Raw genomic sequence first — 20,976 nt, 5'->3', positions numbered from 1 at the left:
AGGACAGCCCACCTGGCCCCAGCACTGGCCTGGCTGTGTCCTGGGTTTGGTGTCTTTCAGCACCCCACAGAAGCTCAGAGGTTTCCAAACCCAGAGGATTATCTCTTTTGACAGAGAAACTGAACTGGGCACCAGGGTCTTCCCAGTGTCCTCAGATGCTCTGGGAAGGTTGGATTTACTCCCAACGGGATGGTCACAGAGATGACTAGGGGTGAGAAAGGGGCAAGCTGAGTGATGACTGGTGAGGTGACACCGGCCTGGCCTCTGATTCCAGGACAGACAACCAGTACCTGGTGTCTCAGGAGCTGCAATTCTCAGGTCTGAAGGGGGAGGTTTCCTGCATGTCCCAGGTGAGAGGACGGGGGTCATGGGAGATCAGCTGGCTGTGGGATCCATGGTCCTCCAGGAAGGCTTCAGGGAGATCATACCCCTCTCCATGTCTGTTGGCTGAGTTGTTGCTCAGATTCTGTCCGTGTGCTCCCTGACCATCCTGGGGGCCTCTGTCCCCTGCCTGGCTGACTTTCCTATGCTCACCTGCCTTCCTCATGGGTAGTGCCAGGCAGGGAGTGGTGACCTGCACAGGGACCCCTGACAGGGCAGGGTGCTCTGAGGACCCTGGAAGGAGTGGGCCAGACAGAGCAGGCATGTCTGAGGGGCCCAGAAATGTCTGTTAAAGGGAGGGATGGAAATCAGGCTCCTTCTCTACCTCTTCAGCCAAAGCCACATTCATGTGTTAATTTCCTGTGTGTTGTCTCTGTGTCCCAAGGTCGCCCCCTGGAGGGCATGAGGAGACCTGCGTCCAATGTCAGGGGCTGCACCAGGGATGCTGACCAGGGTCCAGATGGTGTGAGCGGACCCTGAGCCCTGGACAGAGGTGGGCTCTGACCTCTAGGCTGAGAGGCTGGTAAGTTTGGGTCCTGTGCTTTGGGAATACCAGGCTGCCTAATTCCATCTCAGTGCAGGGAAAGCCCAGGGAGAGGACAGAGTTGATCCACAGGTTTCCTAATCTAGTGTCAGAAGAATTGTTCCCCAGGGGATATACTATCTCAGGATGAGCTCTCTGTTCCTGAGATGTCTTGGTGGGGTATGTCTTGAAGCTTTTGGGAGAGGACACCGGCCTGGGGGCTGGACCCCAGAATGTCCTGTTTCCTCCATCATAGCACGGGGGTGTTGCATCTAGTCAACTGTGTCCCTGTGTGTCATCTGCTCTAGGCCTCACCCCAAGGCCCAGGAGCTGGAGCAGCTCCACCTGGAGACTGAGACAGGGGATCCCGTGGGGTCCTCTGTTAGGAGAGGGGAGGACCCCATGGGACCCTCCGCCCCTCTGTGATAAAAGCAAATGCAGATCCTGGTTCTCCTGTTCTGTCCTGGATGGGAAGTTCCTCTCATTGCCCGGGTTACCTTGAGCTGGTGAAATGCCTTCATGGGACCACAGCCAGCTGTCCCTACAGACTAGGGATCCTGGAGATGGGGAGTCACCCCCTGATTCTTTTGAGCTTAGAGTGGTGCTCCCTCCTCTCCTCGTGGTAAGTCTACCTGATATTGAGAATTCAGAGTTTGTAACATGTCAAGTCTCTGTGAGAAGAGGAAACACACAGGCCACTGACTCAGGTTCTCCAGGGAGAGAAGTCACTCACAAGGTAGAGATGGGGAGTGGGTGTGATTTTCTGGGAGTGAATGGGGATTTGACTCCTCACTTTTAGGAGGCCCCTGTCCTCCTGACTTTACAAGGGGAGAGGCCCATCCTTGAGACACCCCTGTTGGCCTCCTCCCATGCTGATACCAGTCCCCTTGTGTCTATACAGAATGTGCTCTGACCCCCAGGTGTCACACAGGGATGACAGGCTTCTGTTGTGTTGTTTCCTTCATCTATTTAATGAGTATTTTCTGAGCATCTGTGATGTGTCAGGCCTTGGTCTGAGCCCTGGGAACTCCACAGAGAAGAGGATACATGTGGATCCTGGGATCACAGAGTTTACCTTGTAATGGGGAGATAGGTACTCAGAGAAAATCATGGAATTAATGAGTTAAAAGTATTTGAGAGAAGGGCTGCAAAGGGACAATTTCTGCTCCATCCAGAGCATGTAATAGAGTCTCAGGTGGTCTGGGGATGACTGAGAGCACCCCTGAGAAAGTGACCTTTTGGCTGAGACCTGAAGTGTGAGTGGATGTTCACCCAGTGAAGGATGAAGGGTGTGGAGGGAAGAGCTGCCTACAGAGGGACCAGCCTTTCACGGGGCAGACACCTGGCTGGATGGAGGGGCTGACAGAGTCCAGTGTGTGGAGCTTGGAGCGTGAGGAGGATAGTGGGCTGAGTGAAGCTGGTGAGGGACAGATCCTGCTGGGCTGTGGGTGATGCTGAAGGCGATCAGCAGCCCCCTGGGGAAGCTTCTGGATGCTGAGTAGCTCTCCCTCCCTCTACTGGATGAGGAGGGAAGTGTAGAAGGCAGAGGCCCCATGCCATGCAGCTCTGCCTGTCAATCCATAGACATTTTACATGGGTCACATGTCATGTTAATACTCCTTCATATTCCATTCTGTGAGTCCCAATTACTGTTGCCATAAGTTCATTAGCCTTGCCTCTTCCCACAGTGCATGTCACCAAACTCAGAATCGTGGGAATATATATCAGTTTGTATTTGTCTCCATTAGTTAACCATGCATGCCCCTGGGTGAAGCGATGTGTGTGGTTGGAGCACTGGCTGGTGGTTCTATGGGGAGAAGGAGGAACAGAGAACTAGGTGTGTCAGGAGGGGAAGGTCTGTGTTAGGGGAGTTGAGAGAGAAGGATGGCCAAGTCAGCTTCCCGTCTCACTCCCAGGGCCTGGTGACCAAACAAGAACACTGATTCTGGGAACACAGCACCACACACCCCTCTGTGTCCCTGGGTCAAGTGAGGTGGGAGCTGCTTCCTCTCCTGTTTATTAGGACCTGTGCCTAATGTGCGCCCTGTGCCCATGGCTTAACTCTTAACTGTTAAGTCCACATTGATCCGGGATTGTTGTTGGCAATCTCTGTCAATATCAGCTGTGAATGGAGAAGGCCTGGTCCTGAGATGGTTCACACACACAGTCCCACGCAGCAGCCAGGCTCGACCCTCACAGTGCCTGTTTGTTTCTCTTCATGTCTCTCCATTCCTGGGGTTTCTTTCTTGTACCACCTTCTCCCTGGGCCCCTGTGGACAGCCTCAGCCAGTAGCCTCACTGGCTCCCATTCCAGGCATCTGCTTCTGTGCTTGCTGCTCCCTCACACTCTCTGGGCCTCACTAGCCTCTCATTTGTTCTGACCTCTGACCCCTGTGAGGGAAGAAGGAGGAAGCTGAGATTGGCCCTCTCCAAGGTTTTGCACTTTGTGGGTAGCTTGAGCGTGAGGAATCTTGAAGTGTCAATGGAATCATTATTGTGTCTCCCAGTGGAGGCATTCCTCTTTTTGGAACTAAGACCTCTAAGCCAGTAGAGCATAATGTCATGTAGACGGGAAGCAGAAATTTTGCTAGTGTATAGGTATAGAGAGTGGTGTCACTCTCATTTTCACTCCTTGATTCCTGGACCTGAGAATGCCGGGAATGGGAGAAACAGCACCACATGTTGGACACAGCTTCAGAGCATGTGCTGGAGTATGTTCCCCCAGCCCTGCAAGGTATTGCCACCTAGCTGGTGCTGTAAGTGAGTTTCCGAAAGGCCATTCCACTTTTCTATCAAGCCAGCTGCTTCAGGATGGTAAGACTGGTGGATTCCATGAGAATGGGCCCATTGCTGCATTTCATTTGCTATGAAGTGAGTCCCTTGATTAGAAGCAATGCTGTGTGGAATACCATGATGGAGTACAAGGAATTCTGTGAGTTCATGAATGGTAGTTTTGGCAGAAGCATTGTGTATGGGGAAGGCAAATCTGTGTCCAGAGTAAGTGCCTATTCCAATAAGAACAAAATGCTGCCTCTACCATACAGAACTGGTCCAATGTAATCAGCCTGCACCAGGTAGCTGGCTGATCACCCTAGGGGAATGATGCCTTATCAGGGGCCCAGTGTTGGTCTCTGACCTAGAAGACTGGGCACTCAGCGCTGGCCATAGCTAGGTCATCCTGGGTGAGTGGAAGTCCATGTTGCTGAGCCCATGCATAACCTCCATCCCTGCCACCATGGCTACTTTGTTCATGAGCCACCAGGCAATGACAGGAGTGAGTGGGGAAAGAGGCTGACTGGTGTCCACTGAGCAGCTCCTCCCATCTACTTAATTTTAAAATCCTCTCCTGCTGAGGTGAATGATGAGCATTCTGAGTTGTTTGTCCACATACTCCTTCCCCAGATCTTCTTGTCACCAGTTTTCCAATCAAGTTCTTTCCAAGTCCCTGAGCATCCAGCCAAATCACTGGCCACAGCCCATGAATTGGCATATAATCACGCACCTGGCCATTTTTCCTTCCTAGCAAAATAATCACCCAGGTGCACTGCCTGAGGTTCTGCCCACTGAGAAAATTTCCCTTCATCGCTGTCCTTCAGGGGAGTCCCCTAGTGGGACTGTAGTGCTGCAGCTGTCCACTTTCACATGATGCCTGTGTATCCCACAGAACCATCTGTAAACCAGGCCTCAGTCATCTTTTCTTCCATCAACTGGCTGTAGGGAACTGGGAGAGAGAAGACAGTGTAGCAGAAGTGGGGCCATGGGCATTTGGGCCACTTCTTCATGTAACCTGCTTGTACCTTCAGAGCCTGCTCAGGCTGGATCATGTATATACCCCTTCCATTTGATGATGGAGTACTGCTGTGCACTCCCAGCTTTATGGCTTAATGTGTCAGACAACACCTGGTTCATTTTGGAACTAGTGTCAGTTCAGAGCCTGTGTCCAGTAAGCCCCAAAAGGTCTGATTATTTCCTTTTTCCCAATGAATATGCAGCTCAGGTTGCACGATAATTGGGTGGCCCATGGTCAAGCACTCAGTCTCTACTAAGTTCCAGTAGCAAGCCAAAGGCTAATTCTCAAAAGGAGAGTAGGTATCTTGAGAGGAGAGCAAGGCTTTGTTCCAACATCCTAAGGACCTGCCCTGTGATTCACTTATGTGGGCCTGCCAAAGGCTCCAAACACCAACCCTATCTGCCACTGACACCTCAAGCTAAATTGGATCTGCTGAATTATACGGCCCAAATGGCAGAGCAGCTTTCACAGAGCCTGGTCCTGTTGCAGTGCCTTCTCTTATCCTGGGTATCACTTAAAACTAGTAGCTTTTTGGGTCACTTGGTAAATAGGCCAGAGTAGCACACCCAAATAAGGAATATGTTGCCTCAAAATCCAAAGAGGCCCACTAGGCATTGTGTCTCTTGTAGGTCAAAGGAGAGACCAGATGCAACAATTTATTCTTCACCTTAGAAGAGATATCTTGATATGCCCCTCATCCCTGGACCCCTAGAAATTTCGCTGAGGTAGCTTGTCGCTGAAATTTTGTCAATTTTTCTCCCAGATTCTGACATGCAAATGTCTTACCTATGAGTCTAGAGTTCTGGCTACTTCTTGCTCACTGGGTCCAATCGCCATGGTATCACCAGTGTGATGTCTTGTGGAAGGGAAAGGCTATCAAGATCTTTACAAACCAAATTACGACACAGGCTGGAGAGTTGGTAGACCTCTGAGATAGGATGAGGAAGGTGTATTCTGGTCTTTCCAGCTGAAAGAAAACTGCTTCCAGTGGGTCTTTAGTAATAGGTTTGGAGAAAAATGTATTTGCCAGATTAATAGCTGCATACTAGGTACCAGGGAATGTGTTAATTTGCTCAAGCAATGGAACCACATCTGGTACAGCAGCTTCAATAGGAGTTGTCATGTGTTTAAGCTTATGACAATGCACTGTCATTCTCTAAGATCCATCTGTCTTCTGCCAAATAGTAGGATTGAATGGAGATGTGATGGGAATCACCACCTCTGCATCCCTCAAGTTCTCAGTGGAGGCACTAATCTCTGTAGTCCCTCCAGGAATGTGGTATTGCTATTGGCTTACTGTTTTCCTGGGTAGAGGCAGATCTAGTGGCTTCCGCTTGATATTTCCCATCATAATAGCCCCACTCCACAGATCAGGGAACCAACGTGGGGATTCTGCCAGCTGTTGAATATATCTATTCCAATCATACATTCGAAAACTTGGAATACAACTACAGACTGTGTTTGGGGACCCACTGGACCTACTGTGAGATGACTCTGAGCTGAAACTCCTTTGACATCCTGACCTCCAATAAATCCCTACTCTGACTGGTGGGCCACCGTGACATTTTGGGTCTCTTGCAATTAGTGGCAGTTCTGAGCCTGTGTCCAGCAGTCCCCTGAAGTCTGATTATTTCCTTCTCCTCAATGCACAATCATCCTGGCAAAAGGCCATAGGTCTCTTGAAGGAAGGCTGGGAGAAAGATTAGCAGTATACATTTTGGCAATATAGTGGGATCCTTCATCAAGAAGATCTGGCCTCCCAATTACTCAAATGGTTCTGAGTCTGTAAACTAGCTCAAGTCTGGGAATTGATTGAGGGGCTGTAACACTGTTTCTATAACTCAAGTCTGACTTTTGTTCACTTGACCTAGAATTTTTCTGCTTGTACAATCAGGTAAGAATTTAGTAGCTTTCCCATCCATTTTATTTCTAGGAACACCATGATCAATTAGCTAATGCCATTGGTCTCTGTGAGTCAGACTATTCTGATTGCTGCTTTGACTCTGCTGTCCAGTATAGTGACCATGGTCCACCTTGCCTTTGGTGATTAAGTGCCATTTCTTGGCCCTGCTACCAGTTACCCCCATTGTGTTTAGGTTTCCCAATTCAGTGGCAGCAGTTACCCTTCTAATTTCTGACCTACAGAGAAGAGCCATCACAGAGCCACTCAAGGATACTGGGGCTCCCTTACAAACTTGTATCTCACAGTCATGGTGAAAGTGTGTCCTCAGGACTCTCGTAAAGTTGATGGGCAAGTCTTAAATGATAAATACACACCAACATTCCAATATCCCTAAGCTTTGTATCTTTTCCTCTATTTCTGAGTGAATGGTCTGTTCTATAATGCAGAGACTTCATGGTTCTGGCAGGTTATACAGACACAGATGTAAAACTTAGTAGTGACCTGGTGAGTTGAGTGGAGAGGACTTGGAGGTATTTTTCTCTGAGAATTCCTTGGGGTGTCTCAGGTCATGGAACCCCAGAAGAGGGAGAGAATACCCCACACAGAGGCCCAGGCTCCTAGAGTGGCTGAGGGTAGTGAGCCAGCTGAGGAATTGCCCATGGACATGGCCTTCTGGTCAGTCTGGAGAGTCCTATCTCTTGGGGTGTCTGTTTCCTTGGGAATGTTCCTTGCCTTAGGGGGAGTGTGAGGTCCTTCGTTCTGAGGCTTTGGACTTGAAGGGAACTCGGGCCTAAGTGGAAAAAATCCCAGTGTAAGGAGGTAGGCTATGGAGCAATTGGGTGTCCTTGGAGCCCTAACTGCCAGCTGCTCCCTGGGCTCACGGGATGGATTTGGGGGAAGTGCTGGGTGTCTGGGGTTGCCTTGGTTAAAGGTCTATGGAAAAGTTATCCTCTTAGATGAGTGCAGAAGAACGTCATGGAAGGGAAATGACAGATGAGGATGAGAGGGGAGACTCATTTGCTGATGAGAGGAGGCCCTCTGCCTCCCCTCAAGTAGAAGAGGAAAGAGACAGAGGGGAGCCTGGTCTGAAGAAGGGCCCCAATACCCCACAGATTTATGGGAACAGAAGACACTGAATGATTTCATGTGAGGGTCAGCCCAGCCTAGACCCCAGTCATGATGCCCATGATGGTTCCAGCAGGGAAAAAGGTGCTGAGGTTCCTTGGGCAGGTCCTTGTGTGGGGAAGGAGCAGGGAGAAGGAACTCGGCAGTGTTTCTACTTATAGGAGACTCACCTCTACCCCATCAGATGGGACCGATGTCTTCTCAGCATAGCTCTGCCTGGGTGGTGCACACTGGGAAACAATGTCAATTCTCCTGGGGACTGGGATTATTTTTCCAGCAAAGGCATATCTATCATTTTGTGTAAGGATGGTGGTCACTCTCCTCCTTGGCTCCATGCTTGAGGTACTTGAGGACATTTATGGGTGAAGTGAGTCTAGCAATTCCTGAGTGTGTGTCTGGTGTGTGGTATGTGGTGTGTGTGGCTCTGAGTGAGACAGACACCTTTGCGTGTTCTGCTGTCGCCCTCTAGTGGACATGAGGTGATGCTTACCCTCTGTCAGGCTTGGGACCAGACATCTGACCAGAGTTCAGATTAGTGCTCTGGTCACCGACCTCTGGCCAGAGAAGGACTCTGACCTCTCACCCACAGGGACAGTCAGTGTAGGACTCTCACTACCCTGGGTTTATCCTGCAGCACAGTAGAACCCTGGTAGGACTGAATAGACCACATTCCCCTGGCTGTACACTTCAAAATGGTGAATTTTAGCTTATGTGAATTTTATCTCAAAAGAAACAATATATTTAGGAGAGGAACCTACACCTTATCTTGTATAAAACCGGCACCAATGCACCACTGGGAGTGCATGTGAATGTCCATTTCTTCACGTTCACAGCACTCCCGTATTAATTATATGGGAGCAGAAGGAAGTGTCACCCAGTTATCCACTTTCTTTCCCTTATTCATTCTCTAAACATCTGTATAGCCATTTACCTGTTTCTGGTCCTTGTGTAGGAGTGATGGGGCCACTGAGAGCCACAACTAATCACAATGGGAACTCAGGGATCCATAGGACACATGTAACTGTTCCTGAGCGTGTTGTCACAGCACAAAGGGAGAGAGTCAGAGGAAGGAGTTCAGAGGCGGCCCATTGTGTCCACTGGTGGAGGTTGGGACTTTGTGACAAAATGTCCAATTAGGTTGGCTGTAAAAAAGGGGAAGAAGCAGGGGCTGGCCCCATGGCTGAGTGGTTAAGTTCGCGCACTCTGCTGCAGGCAGCCCAGTGTTTCGTTGGTTCGAATCCTGGGCGCGGACATGGCACTGCTCATCAAACCACGCTGAGGCAGCGTCCCACATACCACAACTAGAAGGACTCACAACGAAGAATATACAGCTATGTACCGGGGGGCTTTGGGGAGAAAAAGGAAAAAAATAAAATCTTTTATTTTTTATTTTTTATTTTATTTTATTTTATTTTATTTTTTATTAATGTTATGATGGATTACAAGCTTGTGAAATTTCAGTTGTACATTTTTGTTAGTCATGTTGTGGGTACACCACTTCCCCCTCCGTGCCCTCCCCCCACCCCCCCTTTTCCCTGGTAACCACCGATCAGATCTCCTTCTCAATATACTAATTTCCACCTATGAGTGGAGTCATATAGAGTTCGTCTTTCTCTGACTGACTTATTTCGCTTAACATAATGCCCTCGAGGTCCATCCACATTGTTGTGAATGGGCCAATTTCGTCTTTTTTTATGGCTGAGTAGTATTCCATTGTGTATATATACCACATCTTCTTTATCCAATCATCAGTTTCTGGGCATGTAGGCTGGTTCCACGTCTTGGCTATTGTAAATAATGCTGCGATGAACATAGGGGTGCAACGGACTCTTGAGATATCTGATATCAGGTTCTTAGGATAGATACCCAGTAATGGGATGGCTGGGTCATAGGGTATTTCTATTTTTAACTTTTTGAGAAATCTCCATACTGTTTTCCATAGTGGCTGTACCAGTTTGCATTCCCACCAACAGTGTATGAGGGTTCCTCTTTCTCCACAACCTCTCCAACATTTGTCGTTCTTGGTTTTGGATGTTTTTGCCAATCTAACGGGGGTAAGGTGATATCTTAGTGTAGTTTTGATTTGCATTTCCCTGATGATTAGCGATGATGAACGTCTTTTCATGTGTCTATTGGCTATATTCTTATCTTCTTTTGAGAAATGTCTGTTCATGTCCACTGCCCATTTTTTGATCGGGTTGTTTGTTTTTTTGTTGTTAAGCAGTGTGAGTTCTTTGTATATTATGGAGATTAACCCTTTGTCGGATAAGTGGCTTGTAAATATTTTTTCCCAATTAGTGAGCTGTTTTTTTGTTTCAATTCTGTTTTCCCTTGCCTTGAAGAAGCTCTTTAGTCTGATGAAGTCCCATTTGTTTATTCTTTCTATTGTTTCCCTCAACTGAGGAGTTACAGTGTCCGAAAAGATTCTTTTGAAACTGATGTCAAAAAGTGTACTGCCTATATTCTCTTCCAAAAGACTTATTGTCTCAGGCCTAATCTTTAGGTCTTTGATCCATTTTGAGTTTATTTTGGTGTGTGGTGAAAAAGAATGGTCGATTTTCAGTCTTTTGCATGTGGCTGTCCAGTTTTCCCAGCACCATTTGTTGAAGAGACTTTCTTTTCTCCATTGTAGGCCCTCTGCTCCTTTGTCGAAGATTAGCTGTCCATAGATGTGTGGTTTTATCTCTGGGCTTTCAATTCTGTTCCATTGATCTGTGGACCTGTTTTTGTACCAGTACCATGCTGTTTTGATCACTGTAGCTTTGTAGTATGTTTTGAAATCGGGGATTGTGATTCCGCCGGCTTTGTTTTTCTTGCTCAGGATTGCTTTAGCAATTCGTGGTCTTTTGTTCCCCCATATGAATTTTAGGATTGTTTGTTCAATTTCTGTGAAGAATGTTCTTGGGATTCTGATTGGGATAGCATTGAATCTGTATATTGCTTTAGGTAGTATGGACATTTTAACTATGTTTATTCTTCCAATCCATGTGCAAGGAATGTTTTTCCATCTCTTTATGTCATCGCCTATTTCTTTCAAGAAAGTCTTGTAGTTTTCATTGTATAGATCCTTCACTTCCTTGGTTGAGTTTATCTCAAGGTATTTTATTCTTTTCGTTGCGATTGTGAATGGGATAGAGTTCTTGAGTTCTTTTTCTGTTAGTTTATTGTTAGTGTATAGAAATGCTACTGATTTATGCACGTTAATTTTATACCCTGCTACTTTGCTGTAGTTGTTGATTATTTCTAATAGTTTTTCTGTGGATTCTTTGGGGTTTTCTATGTATAAGATCATGTCGTCTGCAAACAACGCGAGTTTTACTTCTTCGTTACCTATTTGGATTCCTTTTATTTTTTTTTCCTGCCGAATTGCTCTGGCCAGCACCTCCAGTACTATGTTGAATAGGAGTGGTGAAAGTGGGCACCCTTGTCTTGTTCCTGTCCTCAGAGGGATGGCTTTCAGCTTTTGTCCATTGAGTATGATGTTGGCTGTGGGTCTATCATATATGGCCTTTATTATGTTGAGGTACTTTCCTTCTATACCCATTTTACTGAGGGTTTTTATCATAAATGGGTGTTGGATCTTGTCGAATGCTTTCTCTGCGTCTATTGAGATGATCATGTGGTTTTTGTTTTTCATTTTGTTGATGTAGTGTATCACGTTGATTGACTTGCGGATGTTGAACCATCCCTGTGTCCCTGGTATAAATCCCACTTGATCATGGTGTATTATCTTTTTGATGTATTGCTGTAATCAGTTTGCCAAAATTTTGTTGAGGATTTTTGCATCTATGTTCATCAGTGATATCGGCCTGTAGTTCTCCTTCTTTGTGTTGTCCTTGTCAGGTTTGGGGATCAGAGTGATGTTGGCTTCATAGAATGTGTTAGGGAGTTCTCCATCTTTCTCAATTTTCTGGAACAGTTTGAGGAGAATAGGTATTAAGTCTTCTTTAAATGTTTGGTAGAATTCTCCAGAGAAGCCGTCTGGTCCTGGACTCTTGTTTTTGGGGAGGTTTTTGATTACCGTTTCTATTTCCTTACTTGTGATTGGTCTATTCAGATTCTCCATTTCTTCCTGATTCAGTTTGGGGAGATTGTAGGAGTCTAGGAATTTGTCCATTTCTTCCAAGTTGTTCAATTTGTTGGCATATAGTTTTTCATAGTATTCTCTTATGATCTCTTGTATTTCATTGGTATCTGTTGTGATTTCTCCTCTGTCATTCCTGATTTTATTAATTTGCGCTTTCTCTCTTCTTTTCTTGGTGAGTCTGGCTAGGGGTTTGTCAATTTTGTTAATTCTTTCGAAGAACCAACTCTTTGTTTCATTGATCCTTTCTATTGTCTTTTTTGTTTCAATATCGTTTATTTCTGCTCTTATTTTTATTATTTCCCTCCTTCTACTGACTCTGGGCTTTGTTTGTTCTTCTTTTTCTAGTTCCGTTAGGTGTCGTTTGAGGTTGCTTACGTGAGCTTTTTCTTGTTTAGTGAGGTGAGCCTGTATTGCGATGAATTTCCCTCTTATGACTGCTTTTGCTGCATCCCCAATGATTTGGTATGTTGTGTTTGCATTTTCATTTGTCTCCAGATAATATTTGATTTCTTCTTTAATTTCTTCAATGATCCATTGTTTGTTGAGAAGCGTGTTGTTTAGTCTCCACATTTTTGCACCTTTCTCTGCTTTTTTCTTGTAGCTGATTTCTAGTTTAATAGCGTTATGATCAGAAAAGATGCTTGATATTATTTCAACTCTCTTGTATTTATTGATGTTTGCTTTGGTTCCCAAAATATGGTCAATCCTTGAGAATGTTCCATGTGCACTTGAGAAGAATGTGTAACCTGCTGTTTTTGGATGAAGTGTTCTATATATATCTATTAAGTCCATCTGGTCTAATTTTTCATTTAATTCTATTATTTCCTTGTTGATTTTCTGTCTGGATGTTCTGTCCATTGGTGTTAATGGTGTGTTGAGGTCCCCTACTATTATTGTATTGTTGTTGATGTCTTCTTTTAGTTCTATTAAGAGTTGCTTTACAAATTTTGGTGCTCCTGTGTTGGGTGCGTATATATTTATAAGTGTTATGTCTTCTTGGTGGAGAGTCCCTTTTATCATTATATACTGTCCCTCTTTATCTTTCTTTATCTGTTTTGCTTTGAAATCTACCTTGTCTGATATTAGTATAGCGACACCTGCTTTCTTTTGTTCATTATTAGCTTGGAGTATTGTTCTCCATCCCTTCACTCTGAGTCTGTGTTTGTCTTTGGGGCTGAGGTGTGTTTCCTGGAGGCAGCATATTGTTGGATCTTGTTCTTTGATCCATCCTGCCACTCTGTGTCTTTTGATTGGGGAGTTCAATCCATTTACATTTAGAGTGATTATTGAGACGTGGGGGCCTACCACTCCCATTTTGTGTCTTGTTTTCTGGTTTTCTTCAGTTTCCTTTGTTTCTCGTCCCATGGTTTAATCTGTTCTGATGTAGAGCTGCTACTCTCTGTTGTTGTCCTTCTACTTATCTCCTCTGCTCTTGGTTTTGTAGCCCCTTTCCTTTTTTGGATTTTTCAGGAATGAGGGTTTTCCTGAGGATTTCCTGAAGAGGAGGTTTTGTGGCAATGAACTCCCTTAATTTTTGTTTATCTGGGAAGGTTTTTATTTCTCCATCGTATTTGAAGGATATTTTCACTGGGTAGAGAATTCTCGGCTGTAGATTTTTGTCCTTCAAATTTTTGAATATATCATTCCACTCTCTTCTAGCCTGTAAAGTTTCTGCTGAGAAATCTGCTGATAGCCTGATGGGGGTTCCTTTGTAGGTTAGTTTCTTTTGCCTGGCTGTCCTTAATATTTTCTCCTTGTCGTTGACTTTTGCTAGCTTCACTACTATATGCCGTGGAGTTGGTCTTCTTGCGTTGATAAAGTTTGGAGATCTATTGGCTTCTGTCACCTGAAGATCCATCTTTAAAAAAAAAAAAAGGGGGAAAAAGCAAGTTCATGGAGAAAGGGGAGAGGGCATCCCAAGTGGGGACATTGTGCGATACAGGGAGGCAGGAGCAAGTCTTGATGGACCAAGGGTTATGAGGGGCATTGTATGTGGAAATGGGATGACAAGGAGTAAGTGAGAGGAAGATTATGGTGGAAGGTGACAGAAAAACCGACAGTGGCATTTTGGAAGAGTTGATGGGTTTTATGGGTGTCTTTTTGCCAGAACCTGAGTTGAAGTGGGTAGGAGGTCTCAGGACACTGGGGGAGGGGGCTGAGAAGAAGTTACGCCCACGATGAGTCCATAAACTATGATTACTCCTTCCTTGCTCATATTTGTGTGGACATCAGCTGGTCCCATTTTCTGTTTTCCTGTCCATACCTGTGTTTGCAAAGAGAAAGAGGCTGGGAGCTGTCCATGGTATGAAGACAGCCCAGCGCTCTCCTGGCTGTTCAGGAGCTCTTGTGATTTCATTGTTTCCTGTTAATATCATCCCTACCACATTCCACCACCTCAACTGATCTTGCTCAGGAAATAGAGATGAGAGTTGGAATAATTTAAACATAATATCTTCCCTGTGTGCCCCAGGAAACAATGGGTCTGGAGTTTCAGGTGAATTTCTGCTAAGGGAAAATTCCCATGAGCATAAGAAAAAGCACATGAGGTGAAGGGTCCTCTTTATTCACATCCTTTCCAGGTGATTCCCTGTGGGTCACAGACATGTTCACTTTGTCTTGGAAGGCCGCTGCTCAGCCACCTACTCCCTAAGGAGAAGACAAAATAGCCTGGAAACAAGTAATAAAGATTAAGAAGTTTTTCTCAGCTAGGTATGGCACTACCTGCTCTCCCCACCCCACGAACATTTGGAAATGTGTGCATGTGTCTGTGTGTGTGTATTTGAGGGAGTATTTTGACTCTATCAGTGACTTGATAGGCCTTTCAAGACTAAGAATGTGAGAGATAAATGTGGTGAGAGCCTCGAGACTGTCTCACACAACACGGAATTTCCCACTCAAATGCCTATTGCGGCTCCTCAGAAGAAATGAATCAATTGATTTTATTTTTCCTTATAGCCCATGTCCTCAACTGACATGGTATATATTTATTTACTTGCTGATCTTCTGTCTCCACACCTTTTAGAAAGTGAGCTCCATGAGAGGTGTGACCTAACTTTTTTTTACAGCTTTATATTCTGACCTATAATGATGGGAACTCGTGAGATTCATGTTTGAACAGTATTTAAAGATGCTTTGGATGCAAAGAAGAGAACAAGCAAAGTGTCCCATGGACCTCTTACCTGGTTTCTGATCTTTTCTATTATACCCCACATATAAGTTTGTATTTATTTAAATGGCATTGGGCCACATGTTAGGTCTTTCTCTCATTTGTTTTTCGTTCATCATTATCTTCTTTTGGATTTAACCTTTAAAACAATATTTAGCCTAGATCAAGTGTTATCAGCTTTATTGAGTTTTCCTCCCAGAGATATTTGGCGATGTCTGGAGATATTTTTGTTGTTGTTCAGGACTTACGGGTCAACGATTGTTACCCATTGGATTGAGGCAAGCAATGTTGGTAAAATACTGCAATGCACAGGACAATCCTCTACAACCAAGAATGATCTGGTCCAAAATGTGCATAGTTCCATAGCTGAAAATCCTTTTGCAGATAAATATCTTCCTATATGAGTTTTAACAAGAAAGAATATGACAATCTCCATGATAATAAAGCAGCCTCTGAATATTTTATGTGAGAACAAATCCATGTCTACAAACTGGCCAAATGGGAGAGGTAGAGAAGGAAGCCTGCCTTCCTGGCAAGTCTGCTTCCTGGGGAGAAGCCAGGAAGGAGTGGGTGGGCAGGGGGGAGACAAGGGTTTTTATAGGAGCAATATCTCTCCAGTGTGGAAAGCAGGACAGTTCATGTCCAAAGGGTTCCTGCCTGGCCTCCTCCTGCATCCCCACAGAAGCCTTGGGCCTCCAGAATTTTGGAAGAGAGGGGCCAGAAGACCCATGGTGGCCACTGGCTCCTTGATGGCTGAGCCAGAAACCTGGGGGCAACTTGAATCACAGAAGTAGAAGAGGCTGAGGCAACTGAGATCTGAGTTGGAATGGGGGTGACAGGGACACAGGCTACTTCTTGTGAGTATGATGCCCTTGGGTTTGGCAAAAATGGAGGCTGAAGTATTGACAGGGGTAGGGAGGGCAGGGTTGGGAGGTTTTGTAGCCCTGTCTCATCTGGGACTACAGGAGGCCCACAATCTTCTGTTGGTCAGGCCGCAACGTGGATTCAATATAGGGGGAAAAGTGTATCTGCAGCAGGGGCAGAGCATGATGGTCAGGACTTGGGATCTTATCATTCCAAACAAAATTCTTTGCTTAGTTGGCTCCACAGGAGAAGGACAGTGCTTCTGGCAGCTTGGCAGCCCTGTCCATGGGACTGGTGGAAGTGGCCTGAGGTGTTCAGTGACCCATGTTGGTGAGACAAAGAGCCCAACAGTGTGAAAGCAGTTGGGATTTGAGTCTCCAAAGGTACCTGGAGGACCCCCACTCTTAGGGGTTACCCAACAGGTGAGTGTCTTCAGTGGAAAATGGGCCCCACTGGTGGCCCCAGCTACAGGCAGAGGTAGGGCCCAAGGCCCTGGAGTTGGAGTCCTCCTCCAGCTGAGGATTTGGATCTTGGGCTGGTGCTGTCCCTACAGCAGGGGCTCAGCAGACTGAGACAGTTGGATATCTGGCTCTGTCTTATCTTCCAGAGAAATAGAGGCTTTTGTTCAGAGTTCTCACCTTGGCACAAGGAAGGGACCATCCTGGTTCTCTTTTAGGGCTTAATTTCGCCCTGGTTCTGTCTCCTGCTCTCACTGCCCTGCTCTCAAAGAGCAGTTCCTTGTCAAACCTCGTTGTCAAACCTCATTGTCTGAGGCCTCAGCACAGTGCCCCTAGTACTGGAGTCTGGGCTCTCCTTGATGTTGGAGGACTTGAAGTGCTGGGTACCTATGTGGGAATAGAAAAGAGCCCCTCTGCACTCAGAAGAGTGATCTTGAGGTCCTGGGGCCCCAAACCTCTCTGCAGTGCCCAGTAGACCAAATGCATACACCTCAGGTAACTCTTGTAGACCTGAAGAGGGCTAGGTATTTGAATCAGGGCCCCTGCCTCATAAATTTCCTCCAAGCCCAGATGGCCAGCATGTGGGGGAAGTTGCGGGTCCTAGTACTGGGGCATCTTGGCAGGTGGTCGTGACTCTGGGAGGGACCTATGCTCACCCTGGGTGCACTGGGCACAGGGTGGGCTTGAATGCTCACACACAGTGGTTCTGAAGGAGAGGGTGGAGGAGTGGGTGCCTGTGAGCATTCAGCTTCCAGAAGCTCCCCAAATTCAGACATGGCCTGAGTGAGTCATGCAGGATTCTGGTGACACTGGGCATCACAGCTGTAGGATGCTGCTTGGGACTCTCGTGCCAGCACCCTGTGGATATGTGACAAAGTGGATGTCTTGAGCTCAGAGGCAGTGCAGAGGGCACCTCTGCTGTCTTGAGAACCAGGGAAACTCAGGCCTCTGCTCTCCACAGCTGGTCACAGGTAGTTGGATCTGGGAGAGGGTTCAGGAGCTGCCTCTAGTCTTGTATTTGAGATGTAAAGGAAGAAAGGATAATTTCTACCAGGTCATGAAAATTGTAGATAGGCAGCTGCTTCAGGATGGTGGAGAACACATACTGACCGAAAGGCATTCCATTTGACATGGTGAAAACGATAATGCACTGGAATGCTCTTTTAAGGACAAAGAGATAACTTAGTTTTATCAGTAACTGTGATGCCTGTTTTATTCTTCTAGTTCATTGTTAATGTCACTTTCTTAGTTTACCTCTTAAGGAAATGGTGAAAGCCAACCAAGATTCATGTTTCAGCACAGGAATGTGGATTTTATGTGGACTGTCATAGCATTTTAAGCATTCATGTTTTATGAATGAAGGACAGAAATAAAGGTTGCTAATTTAAGAATCAAATCCAAGATAGACAAGAGAATCTGCCCAGAGTGTGAGAGGTGGATAGGTGAGTGGTGAGGACAACAGAAAGACCCTCCTCCCCTAATGAGGGACCATCCAGGGCTCCTATGCTTCAGGGAGGAGCCCCAGGTTTGAGGGCAGGGTGCCGTTAGCCCATAGGTGATGGGAATAAGATCCCAAACTGGCCAGTCTCCGAGAAAGTCCATTTTCAGGTATAGGTTCACATCTCACTCGCCAGTCACCTGCCTGGATGGGAACATTGGGTACTTCTCTCCTGCGGATCCTCAGTCCTGTTCTTCTCTGAGGGAGCCCCCTCAATCTACAGGGCATCACCCACCCTGCACTGAGGGCCTTGGATGTGTAAATGGGCCAGGTGGAACCACAGGCATTCCTGGACTTAGGGACAACCCTGAGAGAGGGATGACGGCCATTCCTTGGAGCCTGGAGGCTGGGAAGTTGCTGGCTGAAGAGGACAGAACCTACAGGGGCTGGTGTAGGCATGGAGGGTGGGGGATGTCTCAGTGCTTTGGGGCTCTCACCTCTAGCATGATTCACCCTGGGCTTATGTTCCCCATGAGCAGATGTGCTGGAGTACATCTTTCTGGGGTTATAGTGGAACCTCATGTGGAGAGAAATCTTGGCCTGCAGGTACCCCTCTATTGCTGGGTCTGAGCCCAGGAGTTCCCTCTCCCTACAGAAGACTCATGTCCCTGATTCACACGCTGCCTTCAGGGAGATGCCACCCAGGTGGGCTGAGGTGGGGTGGGGTCTGTAGATGTGGGTGGAACCACCCTGGAGACTGTTTCTTCACTCAGAGGGTGCGCCTTGTCTCAGTGTCTCAGCTTGAGGCCTGTGTTCTCCAAACACTTATCCCACCTCTGACCAGGACAATGCAGGCAGATTGCATTGGGTCAATTGCATTTCATCTCTGTGTTATCATCCACATGGGTGTCCTCCAGTCTGTTCCCATTGTCCATGTCAGAGTCCAGGCACCATCCACACCTACCCCTGGAGGAGGAATAGGACTGTGGTTCCTAACAGCTTATCATGTGCTCCCACCCCTCATCCCATGACCGCTACCCATCCTTCCACTGTGGAGATGATGCAACTGAGGGCAACAAGAGCTGGGATTTGGAGTGGAATGTGACCTTGAGCCAACAATAATGACAATATCAGTTCACATTTTTGAAGAGTTATTGACTCAAATATTTCACCTTTTCCCATTGCCTATTCACAACAGCTCTGTAAATAAAGTACATCATGACCATCAATTTACAGCTAAGAAAAAATTCTATTTACAGTTTAATAACACGTAGGAGGGGAAGAGGGTCACTCATATATAACAGTCAGCCTGTTGGGGTCACTTTTACTGGAACTGACCGGGTTGGAGACCTCACAGTGATAATCCCCAGCATCTTTCCTCCTGACAGGGTGTATGGTGAGGGTGCTACTGTCCTGGGACAGCTCCATCCTCTCTGTGAGATGCGGCCTCTGGTTACTGAAGAATCAGTGGATGGAGATCCCAGTGTCATTTGTGAGGCATGTCAGGACCATGGTGTTCTGTGACTGTGGTGTTGCTGGCTTGGATGGAGGGCTGTGCCACTGGGTCTGTAGAGAAACAGAGGGGTGACTGACAGAGTGGGCCTCATTCCTTCCTCAGAGATCTCTGCCACTCACAGGGCCATAGTGAGTTCTGTAAATGTGACCCAGAAATGGTCCTGACCCTCAGTAGGAAGACGAGTGTCTCTGTTCAGGTGATGGTCTGTAAGGAGCTGGCTGCACCTCCCCCTTTGACTGCCATATCATCCCAGGTTGACCCCTGATTAGTCCCCATGGACATCTCTGTAATTTCAGCACCAGGAACCTCTTCTCATCCCACATGCCCTACAATGTCATCATCAGATGAAATTTTTCTTTCATGAACTTTCGTTGATTTTCCCCCAGAACTTTCTTTGGCTTCAAAAAGGATCAGGCCACATTCCTTATATACACTTCTGTATGTGTTGGAGAAGGCAGGCTTGCCAGCCGTGTCCATCTCTGGGGCCAAGGGAAGGTTACATATAGTGGGAAGTCATTTACTTCTTGTTAACTAATTTGTTAAGGAAGGAGGATGCCCCACCATTCAGTCTTCACAACCTTAGGACCTGGAGAGCTTCTAATCTAAAGGATTTCTCACTCTGAAGAAGACTTTTACTTCCTGGCTTGTGGATTGAATATCACAGGGAAGCAATTCTCTAGAGAGAAGTGGTTACAGTTTTAACAAAAGACAGGCACTGTTAGGAATAGAAGGAAACTACTCAATGTAACAAAAGTAATAAATGAAAAGCCCACAGCTAACATAATACTCAATGGGGAAACACTGAAAACTTTTCTCTAGGATCATGAAGAAGATAAGGATGCTGCTTTCACCACTTCTATTCCACATAGTACAGGAGTCCTAGCCAAAACAATTAGGCAAGAAGAAGAAATAAAAGTCATCCAAATTGGAAAGGAAGAAAAAAATTAGCTTTTAGAAGATATAATCTTATTTGTGGAAACCATAAAGATTCCTTCCCCATACAAAAAGAATGTTAGAACTAATAAACAAATTCAGCAAAGTTGTAGGAAACAAAATCAACACTCAAAATCAATTACATTTATATGCAATAACAATGAACAACCCCAAAAAGAAATTAAGAATACAATTCCAAGTACAACAGCATGAAAAAGAATAAAATACTTAGGCATCAAATAACCAAGGAGGTAAAAGATGTGTACACTGAAAACTACCAAACATTTTGAGAGAAAGTAAAGCAGACAGAAATAAATGAAAACACCCATGTTCATGCATGGGAAGGATTAATTTTAAGATGCCAGTATACTCCAAACTATCTACATATTGAATAAAATCCTTATAAAAATCCCAATGACTTTTTTTTTCCCAGAAATAGAAAACTCCAACCTAAAATTCATATGGAATCTCAAGGGACTCTGAATAATTAAAACAACCTTTAAAATGAAGAACAAAGTTGGAGGAATCACACTTCCAATTTTAAAACTTACCACAGAGCTAAAGAATCAAAATAGTGTGGCACTGGCATAAGACAGATAGACAGTACTGATCATGGAACACAACAGAGAACCAGAAATAAAGCCTCAATTATAGGATCAGATGATTTCAACCAGGGAGCCAAGACGATTCAATGGAGAAAGGTTAGTCTTTTCAACAAATGGTGTTAAAAATGAATATCCACATGCAGAAGAATGAAGTTGGACCGTTGCCTTACACCATATAGAAAAATTA

General features: G+C 45.8%; 1 pseudogene; it reads left to right on the top strand.

Annotated features, from left to right (window-relative positions):
- The window catches only part of LOC123281331 (poly(A) polymerase alpha pseudogene), a 296,804-nt pseudogene that overhangs the window by 123,026 nt on the left and 152,802 nt on the right, over positions 1 to 20,976 (top strand).

This window comes from Equus asinus, chromosome 26, assembly GCF_041296235.1.
Source record: "Equus asinus isolate D_3611 breed Donkey chromosome 26, EquAss-T2T_v2, whole genome shotgun sequence".
NCBI lineage: Eukaryota > Metazoa > Chordata > Mammalia > Perissodactyla > Equidae > Equus > Equus asinus.
Note: the sequence above shows the minus strand (reverse complement) of the source record. Positions and strands in the feature narration are given on the sequence as shown.